Source organism: Sabethes cyaneus, chromosome 3 (genome assembly GCF_943734655.1).
Source record: "Sabethes cyaneus chromosome 3, idSabCyanKW18_F2, whole genome shotgun sequence".
In the NCBI taxonomy this organism is placed as follows: Eukaryota; Metazoa; Arthropoda; class Insecta; order Diptera; family Culicidae; genus Sabethes; species Sabethes cyaneus.
Genome location: NC_071355.1, coordinates 63,896,933 through 63,916,935, shown reverse-complemented (window position 1 = coordinate 63,916,935; position 20,003 = coordinate 63,896,933). Strand labels below are relative to the sequence as shown.

Genomic DNA, 20,003 nt, shown 5'->3' with positions numbered 1-20,003 from the left:
CAAGTTTACCCTCTATAGTCTATGAAAATAGTCTAGTTAAAGTATTTAGATATAAAATCGTTTGGAAACTTTAATAAGATGTATTCTTACACAAATCTAAGTGTAACAGTGTAGTTATCTTTCTTCTTCACTTTATCGTCTATTTCATCTCTATCTCAATATTTTCCTGATTTTCTTTCCGTTATCGAAACTTGACCTTCAGTTTTTACACGACAAACTTCGCAGCCAGCTGTTAGAGTACAGGACAATTGCAGGGCAAGTTGCTGCGACTATTGATTATTGACTCTAACAGCGCCTCCCAACCGAGATTCGAATATACGACGACTAGCTTATTAGATTAGCATCGTACCTCGAGGCCAACTGAGACGCTACCTCACCTACCTTGTCGTACAAGATTATCCGGATTTTAGACTCGATTAACCGGGTGAAGAATTTTTTTTAAATGATCATCATTATCATCAGTGAAAAAATTATAACAAAAGGTTTGTTATGACTCAAATTATAGAATTACTCTTACCTTCCTATGCTAGTTTTTTTTTTAGTTGCTCTAGTTTAGTTGCTAGGGTTTTTTTTCCTATGCTAGTCCAGCAGAAAATATCTCTCACTCGGTTTGTTGACATTTTGCAGATTGACCCTTTTGAAAATTTGGTACCGAATTTTCTTTGATTATACAATTTTCATGAATCGTGCAAAATGCTTAGAAAGTAACTGGGAATGTGTTCACGTGACTGAGACCAATAGATTAAGTGAGTTGGTGGGATTTTTTTGGCCTTTTTAGAAGTACCATTAATAGATGGTAGATGAATTTTTTACAGGCAGTTAACGCAGCTAGAAAAAAAATAGAGTGTTGAAGTTAACTAATTCTCCTAGGCTTGTAGTAGTGAGACAATTCTGTACTATTTTGATATTATCTTAAAGCTGGTAGTCATTGGAATAACCTTCCCGAGGACCGCAACTTTCTAGATAGTCAGCAGCGCAAGATACAGCCTGTATATGAATATTACATATACACTAGCGCCACGTAGTGAGACAATTCTGCGCTATTTTCCATACCACCCTAAAGCTGGTAGTCATTTGAATAATCTTCCCGAAGACCGCAACTTGCTAGACGGTCAGCAGCGCAAGATACAGCCATTTACAAATCTCATGGAGATAGACCACTATGGTGCGGAACGTTTTGGGGATTACGGTGAAAATATATATGAAATCATAGTGGTCTATGTACATTGGTGTGAATAAATCGTATATTTTGATAAAAGTTGGGATTTTTACGTATTCTCAAGTTGAATCACTTTATACACTACACATTAGAACACTTGGTTTGGAGAAAATAATTGTATAGAATTTATTATAGAGGTTTTTAGACAATTGCGTCTCCTGTAAAATTAACTAAATGGTCAATAGACCACTATAATTCGGAGCGGCTCATTTCATTTGTACTTTTTCGTCCAAATCGGGGGTTCTTACCCTCGCAGAAAATACCGAAAAAATGTGAAACCGAGGAAAACAACAAAGTCGGAGAAACAAAAATATGGGAAAATTTACATTCAAATAAAACAGAACAAATACAAAGACAGAGACAAATAGAAAAATAGTCAAATCAAAAAGCAAATTAACACAAATAATAATCACTAAAATAACAGAGAAAGCAGTGAACAAACTCTGAAAATAACAAAATAAAAGTGATTGATAATAAAGAAGTACAGCCCGGGCTCGATTATCCGGGTGTTCATTTTTATTTCTAGCCCGGATAATCGAATCATATTTTTGGTACTAAATTTTTTTTTGAGTAACATGTTTTTTGACTTGTAGATATCATAAAACTATTTCTAGTATTAAGTAATCTCCCCTGAAGTTAGAAAATTCCTTTCTTACGATTGTTTCACTGATGATGATGATGATAATGATGATGATGAGTAAAACAGTAAAACAGTAAAACAGTAAAACAGTAAAACAGTAAAACAGTAAAACAGTAAAACAGTAAAACAGTAAAACAGTAAAACAGTAAAACAGTAAAACAGTAAAACAGTAAAACAGTAAAACAGTAAAACAGTAAAACAGTAAAACAGTAAAACAGTAAAACAGTAAATGAGAAAACAGTAGAAACAGTAATTTATTTGATAACGTATAAAATAGAATAGTTAAATCCACTCAAGTTGTTTTTACGCGAAGGATACGTTCCTTGTAAATCCAAACCGCATAAAAATAAATCGTGTAAATTCCGATACTCGCGTAAAAACCACGTAAATTCCACCATAAGCGTTAAAAACTGACCAAATTTCAAAATTTGCGCAGAACCGAGTGTTTTCCAAAACTACGCATTAAAACAGACTAATAGAGCGCATCCTCGTGGATTCCGAAAATCGTACAAAAAACCCCGTAAATACCAATTCGCGTAGAAAAAATCGCCTAAATTCTGAAATTCTCGTAAAAACATGTATATATTCTGAAAATCGCATAGAAACAGTCGTGTAAAAAACAGTCGTCTAAAAAACAAACCGCGTAAAAATCGACATCAGTGTCTAATATTGTAACCTATACAATATATATCTATTCAAATAACTTGAAGGAGTTAGCAAACTGAAAATTTTTGCATTAAACCATGTTCATAAAGTGCAATCATAATACAGTTGGATTTCGAATTTGGCATGGTTCGTTTTTGGCATGGTTCGATTTTGGCATGCCTCGATTTTGGCAACAAAAGTATTCGTTTTTGGCAACACAAGATATTTCACTTCCAAAAATATGCTTAAAAATCAATCAGTTTCTGCATAAATACTTCAAATGACGAAAAAATGATGCCCTCAGTATGTTCATGAAAAAAAGTTATGTGATTTCGAACAATAATATTTTTATTGCCGTAGGACTACGTCTTACCGCAGGGTGTCAATAACTTATTTGCACCGGACGGATAGCTCTTGGCGGACCTTTTAAACATAAAATGGTTGCAATCGTCGATTAATGATGTTTAGTCAATTTCTGAAGCATTTACATTAAATTTTTTCATATCGAAAAAGGGTCTCGATTTTGGCACGGTTTCGATTTTGGCAACATAGGCGACACGCATTTGTTGCCAAATTCGAAATCCGACTGTAATAGAAAAAGTACCTAAACATTTGCGAACGGACTGAATACTATTCTCACGTGAGTTTTTAGTGTACACAGTCGAATACCGGTCGTTCGTCGGACTCGCGTCAGTGCTGCGCTGGTTAGAAGCGCACCCCACAACGGGAGAGAAAACGTGATTGGTGCTGCTGTACTGGTACTTACCGCCTAAGTACCTATACCGGCGGCGGCGGCGGTCAGTGCAGCATGCAGCGTGAGCTGCCGGTTGGCTGGCGCATTCGCTCGCGAGAGGCCAACGCCAAACCCTACGCTAACGGTGAGTGAGATCGTTCTGCTGCCTGCGCGCAATCGGACTGCCACCCGGACCCGGAGCCGAGGCGATCTCCGTCGGCCGCGCAGAGTGCGGAGACGCTCAAGAAGCCCATGCTCTACGATCGCTTTGTGTACGTACGATCGGGTGGACCGGATCGGATCGGTCGGTAGCGACAGCGCCGACGACGACGACAACGACGACGACGACGACGACGGCGACGTGGTATTAAACATTTTTGAAACTTTAGCAGTCGCTTTAGTTTCCAACGAGTTTCTTTATCGATCGCTTGGTCTTGTGCGCGTGTCTTGTGTGTTAAGTACGGAGTGTGTTTTTTTGCTACCCGAGGGTTACTTTTTGTTGTTCCGGATAGTTTTATACGGTGTTGTCTACGGATTACCGAAGCTATTCGTGGTAAAGTTTACTGCCCCTGCGGGTTCCCTCGCGAGCTTTTTCGCATGGTCTATTGAAAGTGTGCGTTAGCGGATTGCTTGGCAAAATTTCGCTAAATTTGCGGTGGTTGCGAAAAAAAGTGAAACCCAAACACCTTCGAGATGGCGATTGCGACCTTTCTGATCGGTTTGCCTTCTGATTGATAGATCGGTTGGTGCTGTCGGTGTAATACATGAGAGGTTCCGAATATACCCTTCAATAGCTGTGTCTGTGCCTTTGCCTTTTCGCCCGATCAGAGTGCGCCAGAGCAATGTGATTTGTCAGAAGAAAGTGAGCTTTTGATATTCGCGACGAAAGAGAAATAACCCGCAGTAGCTTGTGTGTACCAACTGGCAAATCTTGGCCGCCTGCCTTACCAGGGTGCTGATGAAACAAGTGAAATGTGCAATTGAAACTAGTTTTACTTCCAACGGTGGTGTTGTTGTTTGTGTAGTGCATTTTTTTTGCTTTTTGAAACAAAGTACGCCTTATGACGCCATTGTACCACGCTCTTAGATAAATAGACGTACGAGTTTTGCATTGTGCCATATTGAACGAGTGATATCTAGAAGAATAAAGAAGAAAACTTTGTAACTAAAATAGTTCGACCGACGACCATTTGTAAGAGGATTTACTGACATCGAGATCAACCAGCTGTAACGATTAAAAAGTAAGAAAAGTTAACCAAATTATTTTCTATAAATTGTGTGAAGCTTGAACTTTCATAGAACCAATGTTTGCTGATTATTTTTTTCTTTTTGGGGGCTTTTCAAAGATCGACATTTTTTTATCAAACCACCATCGTAGGCTTCCCGGTCTCGCTAGCTATTCGCAGGCCAAGCGTGTAAATGTGTGTACGTATATGCAAATACACGAACGATAGTGAACGCACAACAGCCGCACTTCGTGTAAAGGGAAAACTACGGCTATGAAAGTGAGAGGGGATAGGCAAACATGCATCAGTAAACAAATGAAAACAGCTGTTTTATCTGCATTCCTGAAGATGCACGTTACTACGGCTAACTATGCGGTATAGTTTCGTAGAACATGGTTACATGGTCTGATCCGTTGGCGATTATTGAAAAATAGTTACTTGGAAGGTGTCAAACTGTTTTTCGAAGCTGGTTGCCTGTGGGCCTGTTGTACACACCTCGCTTCTCAGCTGAGCTGAGAAGAGAGCAGAGAAAGATGTGCGTTACTTGGAATCGGTTTTATACAGTTAGCTTTATTGGAAACTATTCACGCATGACCGGCCGAACAAGAGCCTACACATGTAGAAGTGTCATAATGCGATTAACAGTGAATGTATATCTGTTTCATATCCATTCGAATGGTTTTAAAAAGATGAAATCAATTTGAATTTGTACTTAATTTAAAAAAAAATTTTGGTTTGAAATGTGTAATTCACATTGTGTAATAGACTGGATAAATTTAATTAGACAAACGAACGAACGTCTTTCTCAACGAAAAAAATGATAGTGAACCACATTAATTTGGCAAATAAATCAAATTTGGAATTACTATTTTTAAATAATATCAAAAAAATGTTGCAATTCAGCTTCTGCTTGTAATACAACTGAACTGTAACAAAATGATCAATTTTTCATATATGTAGGGATATAAAGTGGCTATCGTGTTGACAACATATAATAAAAAATATTTACACTGTATTTCTTTTATGTGCTTAGAAGCTGTCAACCACTGATTATTTTCGAAAGTTGATCACAAATTGCAATAAAAAATGTATAACGTAATAACATGGATTTGGATGGTGAGGGAACTATTCAATAAAATGTTTCATACACCGTGATAGAAAATATATGAAAATGGAATTTCATTCCACGAAGACGAAAGTGAGATACATATAACTGAAAAAGGTAATTTTACATTAGTTGAAACCTGTCTAAACACTTCCTGCTAGTTAAACTTTGACGGTGGAAGCAACTTACAGTGTTATATTACCCCCCACTGCTGTTACTATATAAAGCAATCAGAAATCGAAATTGTCGTTCAGCAGTTCAACAGCAAGTCACTCGAATGTACTTTGAGCTACTGAACCGTGAAACTGTGTTTATATTTTCATTTTTCTACTCTCAACGAACTTTGTTTATCTTTTCCAATTCAATTCGCAATTTCACAGTGCGATACAATCTCTATGTGTATGAATTTTCTCTTTTGTACTTTCGATCATTGTTAATGAAACTGCTAAAATTACTCGACTTTTGAACATTATTTAACACTTTCACACGCCTAACAACTCAGTTTCGCTTTTCAGCAACTCCAGGTGGAGAGAGTAAACTGTTCAACTTGACCTTCTTCGATTTGAATAAAACTTTACCATGCCTTCAGTGCAGAAAATCAAAAACACCCACCAAAAAAATTCTATGCCTATTCTATTGAAAATAAAATATGTAATATAAAAATTTCAGGTCTCAGGAACAAAACTTAATCCAATCGTAAAATTTTTGTCACTAGAAGACTTTCAATTAGACTTATGCAACTTTGAACAAAAGTTTATGTCCTGATCTCAAAATATTGTTGAAATGGGGAGCGGGGTCAAGAAAAAAATAATAACATCAAACCTTCAATAAGGCCATTGCAAATTAATTTTAAAGTTTTTGTCACCCCGCCCTTGAAAATTGGCTTGAAAATCGGGGGGCAAAAAAATAATTTGTAGGATACGAGTTAATTTTTTTTTATAAAATCAATTGTCTGTGGGCTCTACAGCCTGAAAAACTCGAAAAAGGAGTGAACGAGTTGAGTTAGTACTTCTAGCACGAAATAGGAATGAGAATTCAAACAGCGGAATTTCCGAAAATCGGCCAAAAAATTTTCTTTCGTTTTTGTCTTTTTTTCGTAGATTTTTGCATGGAAAATAATAATGTATATATTAAAAGCAAGAATAGAGTTGGTTTTCACGTTTAAATTTTAAGTAAAATTGCCTAAAATCCACATTTTTTTGTGCTCGTTTAATAAAATTCTCTTTGTTTTTTTCGCTCCCCCCCCCCCCCCCCCTTCAGTGGCCAAGCACCGGTGGGACCAAAACTTTTTAAAATATTTGTAATTACCTTATTAAAAATTTAATACACATATTTTGTACAGTGCTTAAACTGAACCAAGCTTCTATATTTTTTGATCCAAGTACATAAAAAAAGCACTCCGGTCGAGATGAACCAGTTGGATAATAGTGGAGTGCCACAGGATCACCTTAGAGAGCCACAAACGTATATACTTGACTTTAATTTAAATTTTACTTTGAACTTTCGTGCCACTCGGTTAGTTACCTTGTTTTCTTGAATAATCTAAATCAGTGTCACTTACTTGTTTAGAACTCAGTTACCACGAAATAGTACCGTTTTCTAATCATAGTGTGAAAATAGCAGTTTAGGTTTGAATGGCCTATTCTTCATCTTTACAGAACCATGCTATTTATTTGTTGTTCCACTGCAAATATCACATCATACAGATCTCCAGGTTCGCAAAAAATTCAACTTTTTTCGAAGCTTTCGGGCCCCCTTGGCGAACAAGGATTTAAGGTCCATTGATTCGAGGTATTAAAAGTGCAATGTTTATTCTTTTATCATTTTCAACCAATCCAGTGCAAAAACACCAATGTTTGAAGACCTCGTGTCAGTAGTGGCCCCGTTTCATCGAGAATTACCCATTTTTGAAAAATTGGTACCGTGAACGTACCATATTCTGCGCAGTTAAGACATTTTTATGATTCTGCCACTATTCTAAGTATTCTAGATTTAAATCAACAACGTGGATAGCCTCAACGTGTAGTGCTACGGTCTATAATATCTGGTAAAAAATATGGGAATTATAAGTCGACCAACAATTGAGTATATTTTTCGTTTTGTAAACTTATCCACGGTGCGTAATTCTGCGCACTTTCTTGCCCATGTTCCTAATTCTGCGCATGTTTGCTCCTAATTCTGCGCACCCAAAAAGTGAAAATAAATACTCCTGCCATACTGTTTATGTCTTTATACGCTGAAAGCACACCAAAAAATCCGGCATTAGCCATTACCATAATTAAATCCATGATCCGGCCTTCTTGTGCTGTTCGAGTGGCAAAGGAATATTGTTATCATTTTGATTGCCTCATTTTAAATATTTTATTCTCGATAACGTGAAGAGCGAATTGATTCGGGTTTTCTGCATACTAAACATTACACTGTAAACTAATACTAAAAATTGTGTTTTCATGTAGAAACTACTTTCCCACTCTCTGACGCCGCATGAGGTTGGACATTAAAAAAATAGAAGACATGGTTTCATGAATTGGCGCTCGTAGGTTCGGACCCCGAGTCACAGCACAGAATGCTAATCAATGCAAGTTAAAGATTCTACTTGAATTTTCATGCCTCTATACCTCAGCCATTTGGGTGAGGTTGCGTATTCTTTCGCGATTTGTTCGTAGGATACATTACTGCGCAAAATTTGGAACATGAATAAAAAATCTGTTCCTAAATCTGCGCATTATTGCATCGCATTTTTCTAAGGAAAGCAACGCATGCAATCACGCTTTTTGTTTAAAACATGATTAAAACTAATTATTCTTTCTAATTATGCTGGGTAATTTGATCATTGCAAAGAATTTAGATCATAAATTTGTTAATTTTATAGAAGGACAATCTTAGCGTTGTTGCTAACGACGATGTTTTCTGTCATATAAAATGCTTTCAGTTTCACGTTATATTATTTCGCTTTCAAATATTATGGCCCGTTTGTGAATAATGGCATAATATTCAACAGACATTTATAAAAAAATAACGCAATGATCATAGTTATGCACAATGTTAAAAAATACTTATATAAAGCAAAATGCGCTGAATTAGGAGCTGCGCAGAATTAGGAGCGGTCACGGTATATCTTAAAATTTAAAAAAATATCCAAAGAGTGTCCATCGATAGCTCTTCGCCACAGATTCGGGCCTAATTCAAGCTGTCTATAAAAAATTAGGCAAATCGGAAATGAAGGTTTTGAGATAATCGACATTTTATGATTTTTATCACGGGTTTGAAAAGTGTTATCTTTCAGTTTTCTTTCCCGAAAATACACCTAATTTCTTACAACTTTTCCGTGGACATCATTTTGATCAAATCAAAATAGTTTTCAGGATATGATTTTTTGAAGAAAAGTAATGTCATTGCTAAATACGTCCTTTTGAAAAGTTACTCTTGACGAAAAAAATCAAGTTTAGTGGAAAATAAATGCTTGGGTAGTATCCAACATATCAGGAAAACTTAATGGCCTTATTTCAGCGTTTTGAGCTGAAATTGCTCTTTGGACTTTTGGTCTCCTGGGCGTGGTCTCTTGGATTTGGAGTAACGGTCCCTTTTTTTATGGACTCATCACTGCGACCAGTATTGTTGATTTATTGTGATATCGTCCGGGTGTTTGCTGTATAACCTGCATAGAGGTGGGCACCGCGCATCAGCTAACCGCAATTATTTTACCTTGCGAGTAGCGCGTTCCCTAAGTTTTAAATGTGCTAGCGCTTCCATTAGCTTCCGATAAATATAAGAACTACTAAATAAACTACCAGCCACTAATTTTTAGAAATAGTGTAACTAGCCATGAATTAACTATATTTACTCGCATCGCGAACAGCAGCGACCAGTTTTTTTCAATTTGCAAGTACCCGCAGACTTATTTTTGTTATTTTATTCAAAAATTAGCGGCTGGCAGTTTATTTAGTAGCACTTTAACTAAGCGGAAGCTAATGAAAGCGCTAACACATTTAAAACCTAGCGAACGCACTACTCGCTGGTTAAAAAATTAGCGGTTAGCTGATTGGCGGTGCCCACCTCTGAACCTGCACTGCATTTTTGTGCAATAATCGCTATTGAATGAACGATATGCTTATTATATTTTATGCGTGCTTACTGCTTATGTGTATTGGGGTTTACCCTTCCTTCAATGCCAGCTCTACTTTACCCACCTGGCTCCTCTCTGCCAATAGGAGTCATATAGAATTCAACATGAAGGAAGGGTAATGAGGGGCCTGAGAATAAACCCATGCTAAAGTCACTTGACATCGAATGACCTAATCCTACTAAGATACGAATCCATGACCATTCGCTTGTCAAAGCAGACTCGGTAACCTTGCGGCTACGGAGCTCCCCACAGTCCTTTAGTGTTGGACTTGGATTTTTGGTCTCTAGGATTTGGAATTTTGGTCCCTGGGATTCGGACTTTTGTGCTCTTGTTTAGACTTTTGGTCTCTTGGACGTGGACTGTTGGTCTACTGGACTTGCACTTTCGATCACTTGAATTTAAACTTTCGGTCACTTGGATTTGGTCCTTTGGTCCTTTGGTCTCTTGACCTTTTGGTTTCTTGTTTGGACATTTATTCTCTTTGATTTGAAATTATGTTCCCTTGGATTTGCACTTTTGGTCTCTTGAATTTAGACTTTTGGTCTTCTGGGCTTGAAATTTTCGTCTTTTGGATTAGGAATTTCGGTGTCTTGGGTTTGGACTTTTGGTCTCTTGGATTTAGATCTTTGTTTCCTTGGACTTGTATTGTTGAGACTAGTATGTAGCACGCATGGAGACGTGTCATACTTACTTACTTAGGTGGCTTGCCGTCCTAAGACAAAGCCTGTTGAACAAAATTTCTCCATGTAACTCGGTTGCTCGGACTCCGAGTACTCTCCGCCAGATCTCGCTCCACCAGGTCTAACCATCTTGCTCGCTGCGCTCCTGGTCGTCTTGTTCCTACCGAATTTGAGGCGAACACCATCTTTGCAGGGTAGTTGTCCGGCATTCTTGCAACATGCCCTGCCCATCGTATCCGTCCAGCTTTAGCTACCTTCTGGATACTGGGTTCGCCATAGAGCTGTGCGAGTTCATGGTTCATCCTCCGCCTCCATACTCCGTTCTCCTGTACGCCGCCGAAGATCGTTCTTAGCACTCGTCGTTCGAAAACTCCGAGCACTCGCAGGTCCTCCTCGAGCATTGTCCATGTTTCATGCCCGTAGAGAACAACCGGTCTAATAAGCGTCTTGTACAGGGTGCACTTTGTACGGGGACTTAGTCTGCTCGACCGCAATTGCTTGTGGAGCCCATAGTAAGCACGACTTCCGCTGATAATACGCCTCCGAATCTCACGGCTGGTATCATTGTCCGCCGTTACCAGTGAGCCAAGGTAGACAAATTCATCGACTACCTCAAACTCATCGCCGTCGATCAATATACTACTGCCCAAGCGGTGTCGTTCGGCCTCGGTTCCGCTGGCCAGCATGTACTTTGTTTTAGACGTATTTACCTTTAACCCAATCTTTTCGGCTTCGCGCTTTAGTCTGGTGTACTGTTCAGCCACCGCCACAGATGTTCTGCCGATAATATCCATGTCATCGGCAAAGCAGACGAATTGACTAGATTTGTTGAATATCGTGCCCCGCGTGTTGATATCCGCTCGGTTCATAACACCTTGTAGCGCTATGTTGAACAGCAGGCATGAAAAACCATCGCCTTGACGAAGCCCTCTGTGTGATTCGAATGAACTTGACAATCCACCCGAAATCCGAACACAGCACTGTGTACCATCCATCGTAGATTTAATCAGTTTGATGAGCTTCCTGGGGAAGCTGTTCTCGTCCATGACTTTCCATAGCTCTTTCCGGTCGATGGTATCATATGCGGTTTTGAAGTCAACGAATAAATGATGCGTGGGAACTCTGTATTCACGGCCCTTTTGGAGGATTTGCCGCAGTGTATATATTTGATCCGTTGTAGACCGACCTTCGACGAAGCCGGCTTGATAAGTTCCCACAAATCTATTCGCAATTGGTGACACCCACGAGAGACGTGTCATATTTATTCCAATTGAACCTTAAAGTAATTGAAATATAAAATGGAGTACGTAAAACTAACGCTAGCAAGAAGATACGTGTTCGCACTGATCGCCCAGCACATTACCGAGGTACCTTTCGAAGCTAGCGAACGCGATACCGAGTGTTTCCAAAGTTGTAAAAACCGGTGTCTAAAATACAACACCGAACTGGTGAATGAAAATTGGGTCAAAGTGATCGAATCATCCCTTTTTGTCTTTCTACTAGGTATATAAATATATAGTAGGTATAATGGCATAGAAATCACACGTAAAACCGGAAATTAAAAGAACGTCCTGCGGTCGAATGTCGTATACCATTCGACTCAGTTTCGAAAACTGAGCATGTAACGCTTTCAATCTCACTTACTTTTCTCGGAGATGGCTGGACCGATTTTAGTGTTCTTAGTGTCAAAGGAAAGGTCTAGGTGTCCCATAGGTCGCTATTGAATTTCATACTGATCGGACTTTTAGTTTAAAAGTTATGTATAAAAATACGAAAAATATGGGACTTCATTATCTCATTGGTCCCTTCACTGATTTGAACAAAATTGATTGCATATGAAAGCCCAAGTAACAATTCAAAGCCACTTGGTTTTACTTGAATTTTATAAAAGTTTTATTGCGGTATGAATCATTACCACTGGATTTATGGTGGTATTGCGCAATACCAAGAGGATACGAGTCCAAACACACTTATAGCTAGCTAGAAAACCATAATAAAACTGTTAATAAAGCGAATTTATTGTGGTTGCTTATATTACCACGTTAAAACTTGTTGGCTGCACCACGTCTGCTATAAACTTACCATAAGTGTGGCGTAGCAACACAAAATGGCGCACCAATCGGAATTGATCTTATCACGGTTACTTGTCAAACCGCAATAAATCTGTTAGTTTTATAGAGCTATTAAAATGGTACCACCCTAACCAAACAGTTTTTTTGCTGCTATTATGAAGAATACCAAAGTTCAACACCAAAATCATTTTTTTATGCGAAGCCATATTGCCATATTCTAGTATTTTGTTTTAGCTCGCAAACAACAATTCATCAAAGCAAAGTATTTTGCAGAAAGAAGGTCATTATCAATCGGTTTTCCTGTCAGAGGAAGCAACTAAAATGATTTTGCTAGAAATTGAGATTGACTAACTGAATATTTTCAATTTGCTAAAACAACCAGTTTTCGGAAATTGCAAAATTTCAGTGGCGCGCTGATTTTATCGACCTATCATATCAAAATCAACGATGAAATTAAATGCGCACATAGTGCAAACCAACGAAATTGCTTAAAATTAATAAATATTCTATGGGATATTTTATTCTGGTCGCTATAAACCAAATCGTTCAGAATGATCTGTCAGTAAAACTAAAACTTTTCTGCTCACGGATATATTTTCAAGTTGACAAAGCTACCGAACTTATCTGGCGTTTACAAGTAAAGCGAAAAGCAAAAAGCGAAAAGCATAAAGCGAAAAGCAAAAAGCGAAAAGCTTTTTTAAATTATGGCGATGGCTGTCAAGTAGCGAAAGCTTAATCGGTTTTATTGCTGCTTTTAGCAGAGCGTGATACGACTACTTGAGTTTATAGCCTGATTCTTATAGCGGTTATGAAAACATTCTAAGGCTTGGGCCACTTGGTCAGAAAGCAGTTTTATAGCGGTCATCAGAAAGTTCTGGTGGAGCTCATAGTTTTACTAGCGGTTTTATGAAATTGGTCATGAAAACCGCTATACGAACGTAATAAAACTTGGAATTGTTACTTGGGAGGAGAGCCTTTCAAATCCTTAACTTCCAATTTTCATGATGAATGGGCTTGTGGTTTGAAAGTTACATAAAGAAATGTGTTACAAAAGTATTTAAAACAGATTTTTGTTACATATAAGTATTAATTCAATGGGAAATATTTTACAGTTTATTGTTATTTTAAAATTACTACTACCTAGGCTACTCTAGTAGCATCGGTTTGGTCAGAGCGTTACCATAGCCCGAGGTAATATGTACCGTTTAAGGAAATCATGGTTTTTCCTTATTAAAGCTCAAAACTAATACCAATCTTATATACTAAGCATAATCTCATGAATATTAGTATATCAAAGTTTCTGTAGCTATCATGCTGAAAACTTTTGTGAAAAAGGCGTGCAAAGTGATTTTTGATACTGAGGCAAAAGTCTGAAAACGGACTTAGCCGGTGCAAAATACACCTAGGCATGTTTTGCATCAATTAATGGGAATATATTCAATGAATTCAATAGCTGTAATACAATTCGAGCGTGCTTACTGACAAAGTCGTTTCTAGTTTTCACCAAAAGCTGTGATTACACTTCCTAAGCGAGGGAAGGAAGACGAATTATTGGAGGTGTGTCTTCTTGGCAATTTCGTGCACCCAAGTAGCATAAGCGCCCATGAAAGATAGTGATGTCCTAGCACCTGATCTCCAAGAAGTCAAACGAGAAATCAGTCTGCTGAAGACCAATAAAGCCGCTGGGAAGGACCGCCTGCCGGCAGAGCTTTATAAACATGGCGGAGAAACGCTAGCAAAGGCTCTACACTGGGTTATTTCGAGGGTTTGGGAGGAGGAAAAGCTACCGGAGGAATGGATGGAAGGAGTGGTTTGTCCCATCTACAAAAAGGGTGATCGACTTTATTGATTTCAAAGCAGCATACGATACAGTCGATCGATACAAGCTATGGCAGATAATGCACGAATACGGTTTTCCGGACAAACTGACGCGACTGATCAGAGCTACATTGGATCGGATGATGTGTTTCGTACGCATATCTGGGACACTCTCGAGTCCCTTCGAGACGCGACGAGCGTTGAGACAAGGTGACGGTATAAGGTGCATGCTGTTCAACATCGCTCTTGAGGGGGTGATCCGACGAGCGGGCATCGAAACGAGAGGCACGATTTTTACCAAGAGTAGCCAACTTCTAGGCTTTGCAGATGACTTCGATATCATCGCCAGGACTTTGCGACGGCGGAGGCAATCTACGCCAGACTGAAAGCGGAGTCTAGGAGAATTGGGCTAAAAATAAATGCGTCGAAGACCAAATACATGAAAGGAAGAGGCTCAAAGGAAACAAATGCGCGCCTCCCACGGACGGTAACCGTTGACGGCGACGAACTAGAAGTGGTAGAAGAGTTCGTGTATTTGGGATCGCTGGTGACCGCGGACAACAACACTAGTAAGGAGATCCAGCGGCGCATCCAAGCGGGAAATCAGGCCTACTTTGCCCTTCGAGAAACGCTACGATCAGGAAGCATACGCCGCCGCACGAAGCTAACAATGTACAAAACCATTATTAGACCGGTAGTTCTTTATGGACTTGAAGCCGTGACGCTGCTTACGGAGGACATACGCGCCCTTGCCGTGTTTGAGCGGAAAGTGCCGCGGACGATATTTGGCGGAGTACAAACTGAAAGCGGAGAGTGGCGGAGGCGTATGAATCACGAGCTACAGGCACTGCTTGGGGAGACTCCCATCGTACATCTAGCGAAAGTTAGCAGGTTATGGTGGGCCGGACACGTCGTAAGGATACCGGACGACAGTGCGACGAAAATAATCCTCTTCAACTACCCCACAGGCACCAGGAACAGGGGGCCCAACGTGCACGGTGGCTCGACCAGGTCGAAAGCGATTTACGACTTCTGAGACGACTAGGAAATTGGCGACGAGTGGCCCAAGACCGAGTTGAATGGAGACGAGTGCTTGAAACAGCACGAGCCACCCCGGATCTATGCTGCTGAAGAAGAAGAAGAAGAAGTAGCATAATTTTTGAAACACAGTATTTAACAGCCTCCAGTGCTGACTGCAGTTGTTTAACAGTACCTGACAACATATTAGACATTCGGAGGTAATTGCGTATCAATTTTCAAAAGAAGCAAAGTAAATAAAACGTGTTTGCTGAGGGTGCATTTTGCTCCAAGTAACGGGGTTGCATTTTGCCCCGAACTTACACAAAAAATATTCTAGGTTAAAACAAAAGTATTAAATATCTGAACTTCAATGTTTCATCAAAATTGTGTAGCTCGAACCACAATTAATCGAATTATAACCTTTACTGGCTATTATTAATGTTCTCAGAGCAGTTAAACAGTGTTAGGGAAATGATGCAAAAAGTTACAGGTTATTTATAGAAAACATATTTTTGTTATTATTTACGTTTCCTTGTTAGTTAGAACTGCCAAATTGACACAGTACCCAAAGCAAACATCGATTTAACTGGCAGAATTACTTTTTTGTTTTTAAAATGCGTTTTGGCTTAGAAACGGCGGGGTTGCATTTTGCTTCGACGGTGCTTATTACCCCAGGTACCCCTAATAGATTTATTGTGGTATGACAACCAACTATAATAAGAAATATGGGTCATTCCATGCCAAGTGACCGAGAAAAAGTTCAAACGTGTAAACGACCTTCACGGATTTGAACCAAATTTTGCCAGATTGTTCGTTTTCGGTCAGAAAGTAAAAATCCAAAATTTGGTACGGATCGAACATTCCTTCGATTAATGTAAGCGCCTCCATTTTTAAGGAAAATACCCGATTTTGTCAAAACCTCTTTTTTATTTTGCTTATATCTCCGGAAATATTCAGTTTAGAAAGACACTATTTTCACATTTTCAAAGGAAATCATCCAGGAATTCGAAAAAGATATTATTTTTGCGCACCAGTGCTGCCAACCATTTTTAAACTCAATTTGAAAACTAAAGTTACATTTTTTTCTCAAGGAAGACAATTTTATCTCAAAAATTTCAACTTCGTCGTGTTCCGCAGATTTTTTTTACATAAGAATCACTCATCGTCCCGAAGTATTCTTTGCCGATCCCGAGATACAGCGTTTTAAAGCAAGCAGTTCCCCATTTTTAACATAAAACTAAGAGCAAAAACTTTTTTTTTTGAAACAGTAAATCTCTACGCAATGTAAAAATACTTTGGCATTTCGGAAAAGCATTGCGGCAATAAATAAAATTTGAATAAAACCAAGTAGTTTTAGTATTGGTCCACCCAGTTAGCTTCGAGGCACAACGCAGGTCGTACAAGCCTGTTCGCATCTCGGCTGGACGGTGCTGCTGAGTAAGTAGGATCATTGCACTGGCCCCGTAATTGTCCTGTACTTTAGTAACCGGTTGCGAAGTCTGTCGATAAAGAAGGGTCAAGTCTTAAAAGATGGTTACAGCCAAGGCTTTGGTTTTATTTTAGAGTTATTGTGCGGGGCTTCTTTTGACATTTTGTTTGTAGCTGTTTTGACTTTACGAATTTATAACTTGCATAATAATGAGCAGATTTCCATAATTTTATGAATATTTCCAATGATTTAGTTGAAATAATTTTTTCAGAATAAATGGCGAAAATTTATTTATATTCAGTTAATTGTCCGTGGATAACCAGGCGACTCCATTTGTTCCCGTGCAATGTACATGCTTTGTACTTGATCAAATTATATTGCTGACAATTCTATTTCTTACTTTCTTGCTGCATGTTAAAGATATCTGCGAGCAAAACTGTATTGACCTGCGTAGTCGAAGGCCAAATGTAAGAGAATTTTCATGGGCTGTAAGATAACAACAATTTTATTGTACATAATAAAATCTATTGATTCCTTGCTAATCAGATCGTGTTATTCAGTAGTCAAAATTCCCCATAAAAAATGTTGTACAATTTTATCACCTAGTATTCACCTCTAATGACCATCTTGCGATAATTCTGGATGCTGACAACAATAAGTTATTACGCTCACTTTCCAATAAACCGTGACAGAGAGATCGTTTTTCTGCTTAGCAGACCTTGTCGAATTTTACTTCTCTCTACATACGCTCAAGTTGCTCTCATTCTTCATCAAGCTTCATCACCTCAACAATACGATCATGATCACACCGGAAAAGATTAATTGACTGCGTTTTTCTGGTAACGTCATTTACACAATGAGTGAGAACGACAGTCTCGAGTGCTGTAGAGAAGTGTCGCGACGCAATCATTACCTTATTTACCAATTACGTTTCTTTGCACAGTGCAGCTCGGCTCAATGAAAAGAGCTTCAAAGTAGTCGAAGGTCAGATGTCGAGTCACCCGTAACACGGGCGCTAAGTTTTGAACAGATTTACGTACGCTCTATCTCTTTCGTTCTACCATTCTCTTTCGTTCTAGCCATTCACACACACGAAAGTTACGAGAGGTGACGTTTCAGCAATTCGAAAATGTTTACGATTAACAGTAGTAGCTGGATTCCGACCTTTCTAGTCGCTCGCTAGACGACCCTAGCTGTCAAGTAACGTTCATCACAAATCAATCGTATTTTACTGCGCCGAAGGCGCCAGCATTCGGTTCGTTTAAAATCGCAGTTTGAGCACATTTTACATACCCACAGCAAACTCCAGTTTCAAATCTCCAAATCATTATTTTTTATTTGTCTATGGATAGAAAACCTCCTATCCCACTTCTAGTGGCAACGACACAAAAAAAAAAGCTAGATTGATCTACGGCACCGGTGTGATATTTGCTGTAAGTTAATTAATAAAGGAAAAAAAGCTCATTCAGGTGCAGGCTATTCGACAACATTAAGTGGGATTGACTCCATCCGGTTTGAACGATATGTGCGCGCCCATAGCAGCGTTTACCGAGAGCGCGCCCCTGCCAATTATTGCCAATTATACCGGTTGGCGGTTAATTTTTGCAAAATAGCACTGCCCCCGAATGCGTCACTATCGAAGGCGGTTGGGTGCACGCATGAACTTGGTAAATGTCGATCGATCGACCGATCGGTGTGGCTAATTTGGATATCGAGATCTATACGAGATACAGCTACGAGATTGTGCGCTACACCGTGGATGTTTCATTGATCATGGTAGTGCAGGAATGATTTTGCACGATTCGACATACAGTTCTTTGTAGTATATTTGCCTCTTTTCCCAGTTTTGAAACGAACGTAGTCTGGCTGGTCCATGGACGCAGGCAGGGAACGGTATTTAACATTTACTGAAAGTAAAATGGAGTCTGGTTACATTCGATTCTCGGTGTGTTTTCGAAGCATGAGTAGATATTTATATCGCAATTATTACTTACGTCTTCTGATATATTTAACCGTTACGCAGCAGCTTATTTCGATTTTAAATCGAGTTTACAAGCACTTCGGAAAGTTTAAACTCAATTAATTATGTTTAAGAGTTGTAAAAAGATTGTAAACTGCGGATTTCAAGTAAAGCCTATAGACTTATTGCACAATTTGAAAGTCAATTTTTTCCCACTCATGATCTGTTGCTCGATGAACAGCATAAAGAAGGCAAATTTATTTCAGCACTCAATAACCGTAACCATAAAGTGGCAATCCCCAATCCGAAAAGCCCGGTACAGATCAAGTGACTCAATATTAGTCTACTTTGTAGCGAAACCCGCAATCCGGCCCGAGAGACCATACCAAATGGAGACGTCGTTGTTCCTAATACAAAACAGAAACAAATATATTTCAGCAACAGTCATCGCTAGGTACAATCATTTCTGTCGGCAAGCAATAACAGCTTTATGTGTGGCTTTTACCCACTGATCCAAAGCCCTCGAAAAGGCAACCCACCAATCATGCCGAATCGACGCTTGTAATCCGAGCCTCCTCTATGGTCCGTTTTGTTGTCACTCTGCGTAGTGAGCAAACATCTTGCACTAACATTTACTTTCCTTTTCCATTGAAAGCTCGAAGCCCACCAGCTGATGATGGGGAATGGGATTGCACGCAGATGATCAGTGGCTGCTCCGGGCACCTGTGCCATCAGCAACAGCAGCGCCCCCCGGGCAGGAGGGCCCAAAGCTTACCACAACTTTCGTTCCGCCGCCACAGCGGCAATTCAACTACTACACCACTAAGGGTTGATCCGATTCGACGGTATTGGTGAAATTCAATAATGTTTGGCACGATCCGGCTAATGGCTAGTTACTTTTTATTACCACCACGTGCTCATTCTTACGATTGATTTGCTCAAAGTTGCAGTCTGCCATGCATGGTGCATTGCACATCAACAACGGCAGGCACCACCGAATCGAATCGAATGGGTGGCAACGATCTACGTGGAATGACCAAACCAAAACTGCCACCGTTTCGGGCGAGTTGTTTGGACCGTCTCGTCGCCATCATCATCATCATCAAACCGCCGCGTCGGTCGTCTCGCTCAAATTGTACCGATTGGATTTTGTTAATATCTACCGATAGCTTTATCTATACCGTTCGTGAGTTTAGCCCCCCGAGCGAAGGATCCGAGAGAGAAAAAAAAAACCGGTTGAAAGGCACGTTCGATATGTTTGTGCCAATTGATGTCAGTGTGTGCGCGACTGCGGTAATTAACTCTCTTGATGACTTGGTCCAATCCGATA

The 20,003-nt window shown here is 39.4% G+C and overlaps 1 protein-coding gene across 3 annotated transcripts in view; it reads left to right on the top strand.

Annotated features, from left to right (window-relative positions):
* Positions 1–20,003, top strand: part of LOC128742004 (nuclear receptor coactivator 7) — a 464,218-nt gene that overhangs the window by 206,618 nt on the left and 237,597 nt on the right. For 2 of the 3 annotated variants that reach the window (XM_053838175.1, XM_053838174.1), the window contains exon 1: positions 3,653–4,478. The exons of the other annotated variant lie outside the window; for it this stretch is intronic. The gene's annotated coding sequence lies outside the window, so the exon portion shown is untranslated. Of the gene's footprint in view, positions 1–3,652; positions 4,479–20,003 lie in introns of those variants that run through there. 3 annotated transcript variants of the gene reach the window in all.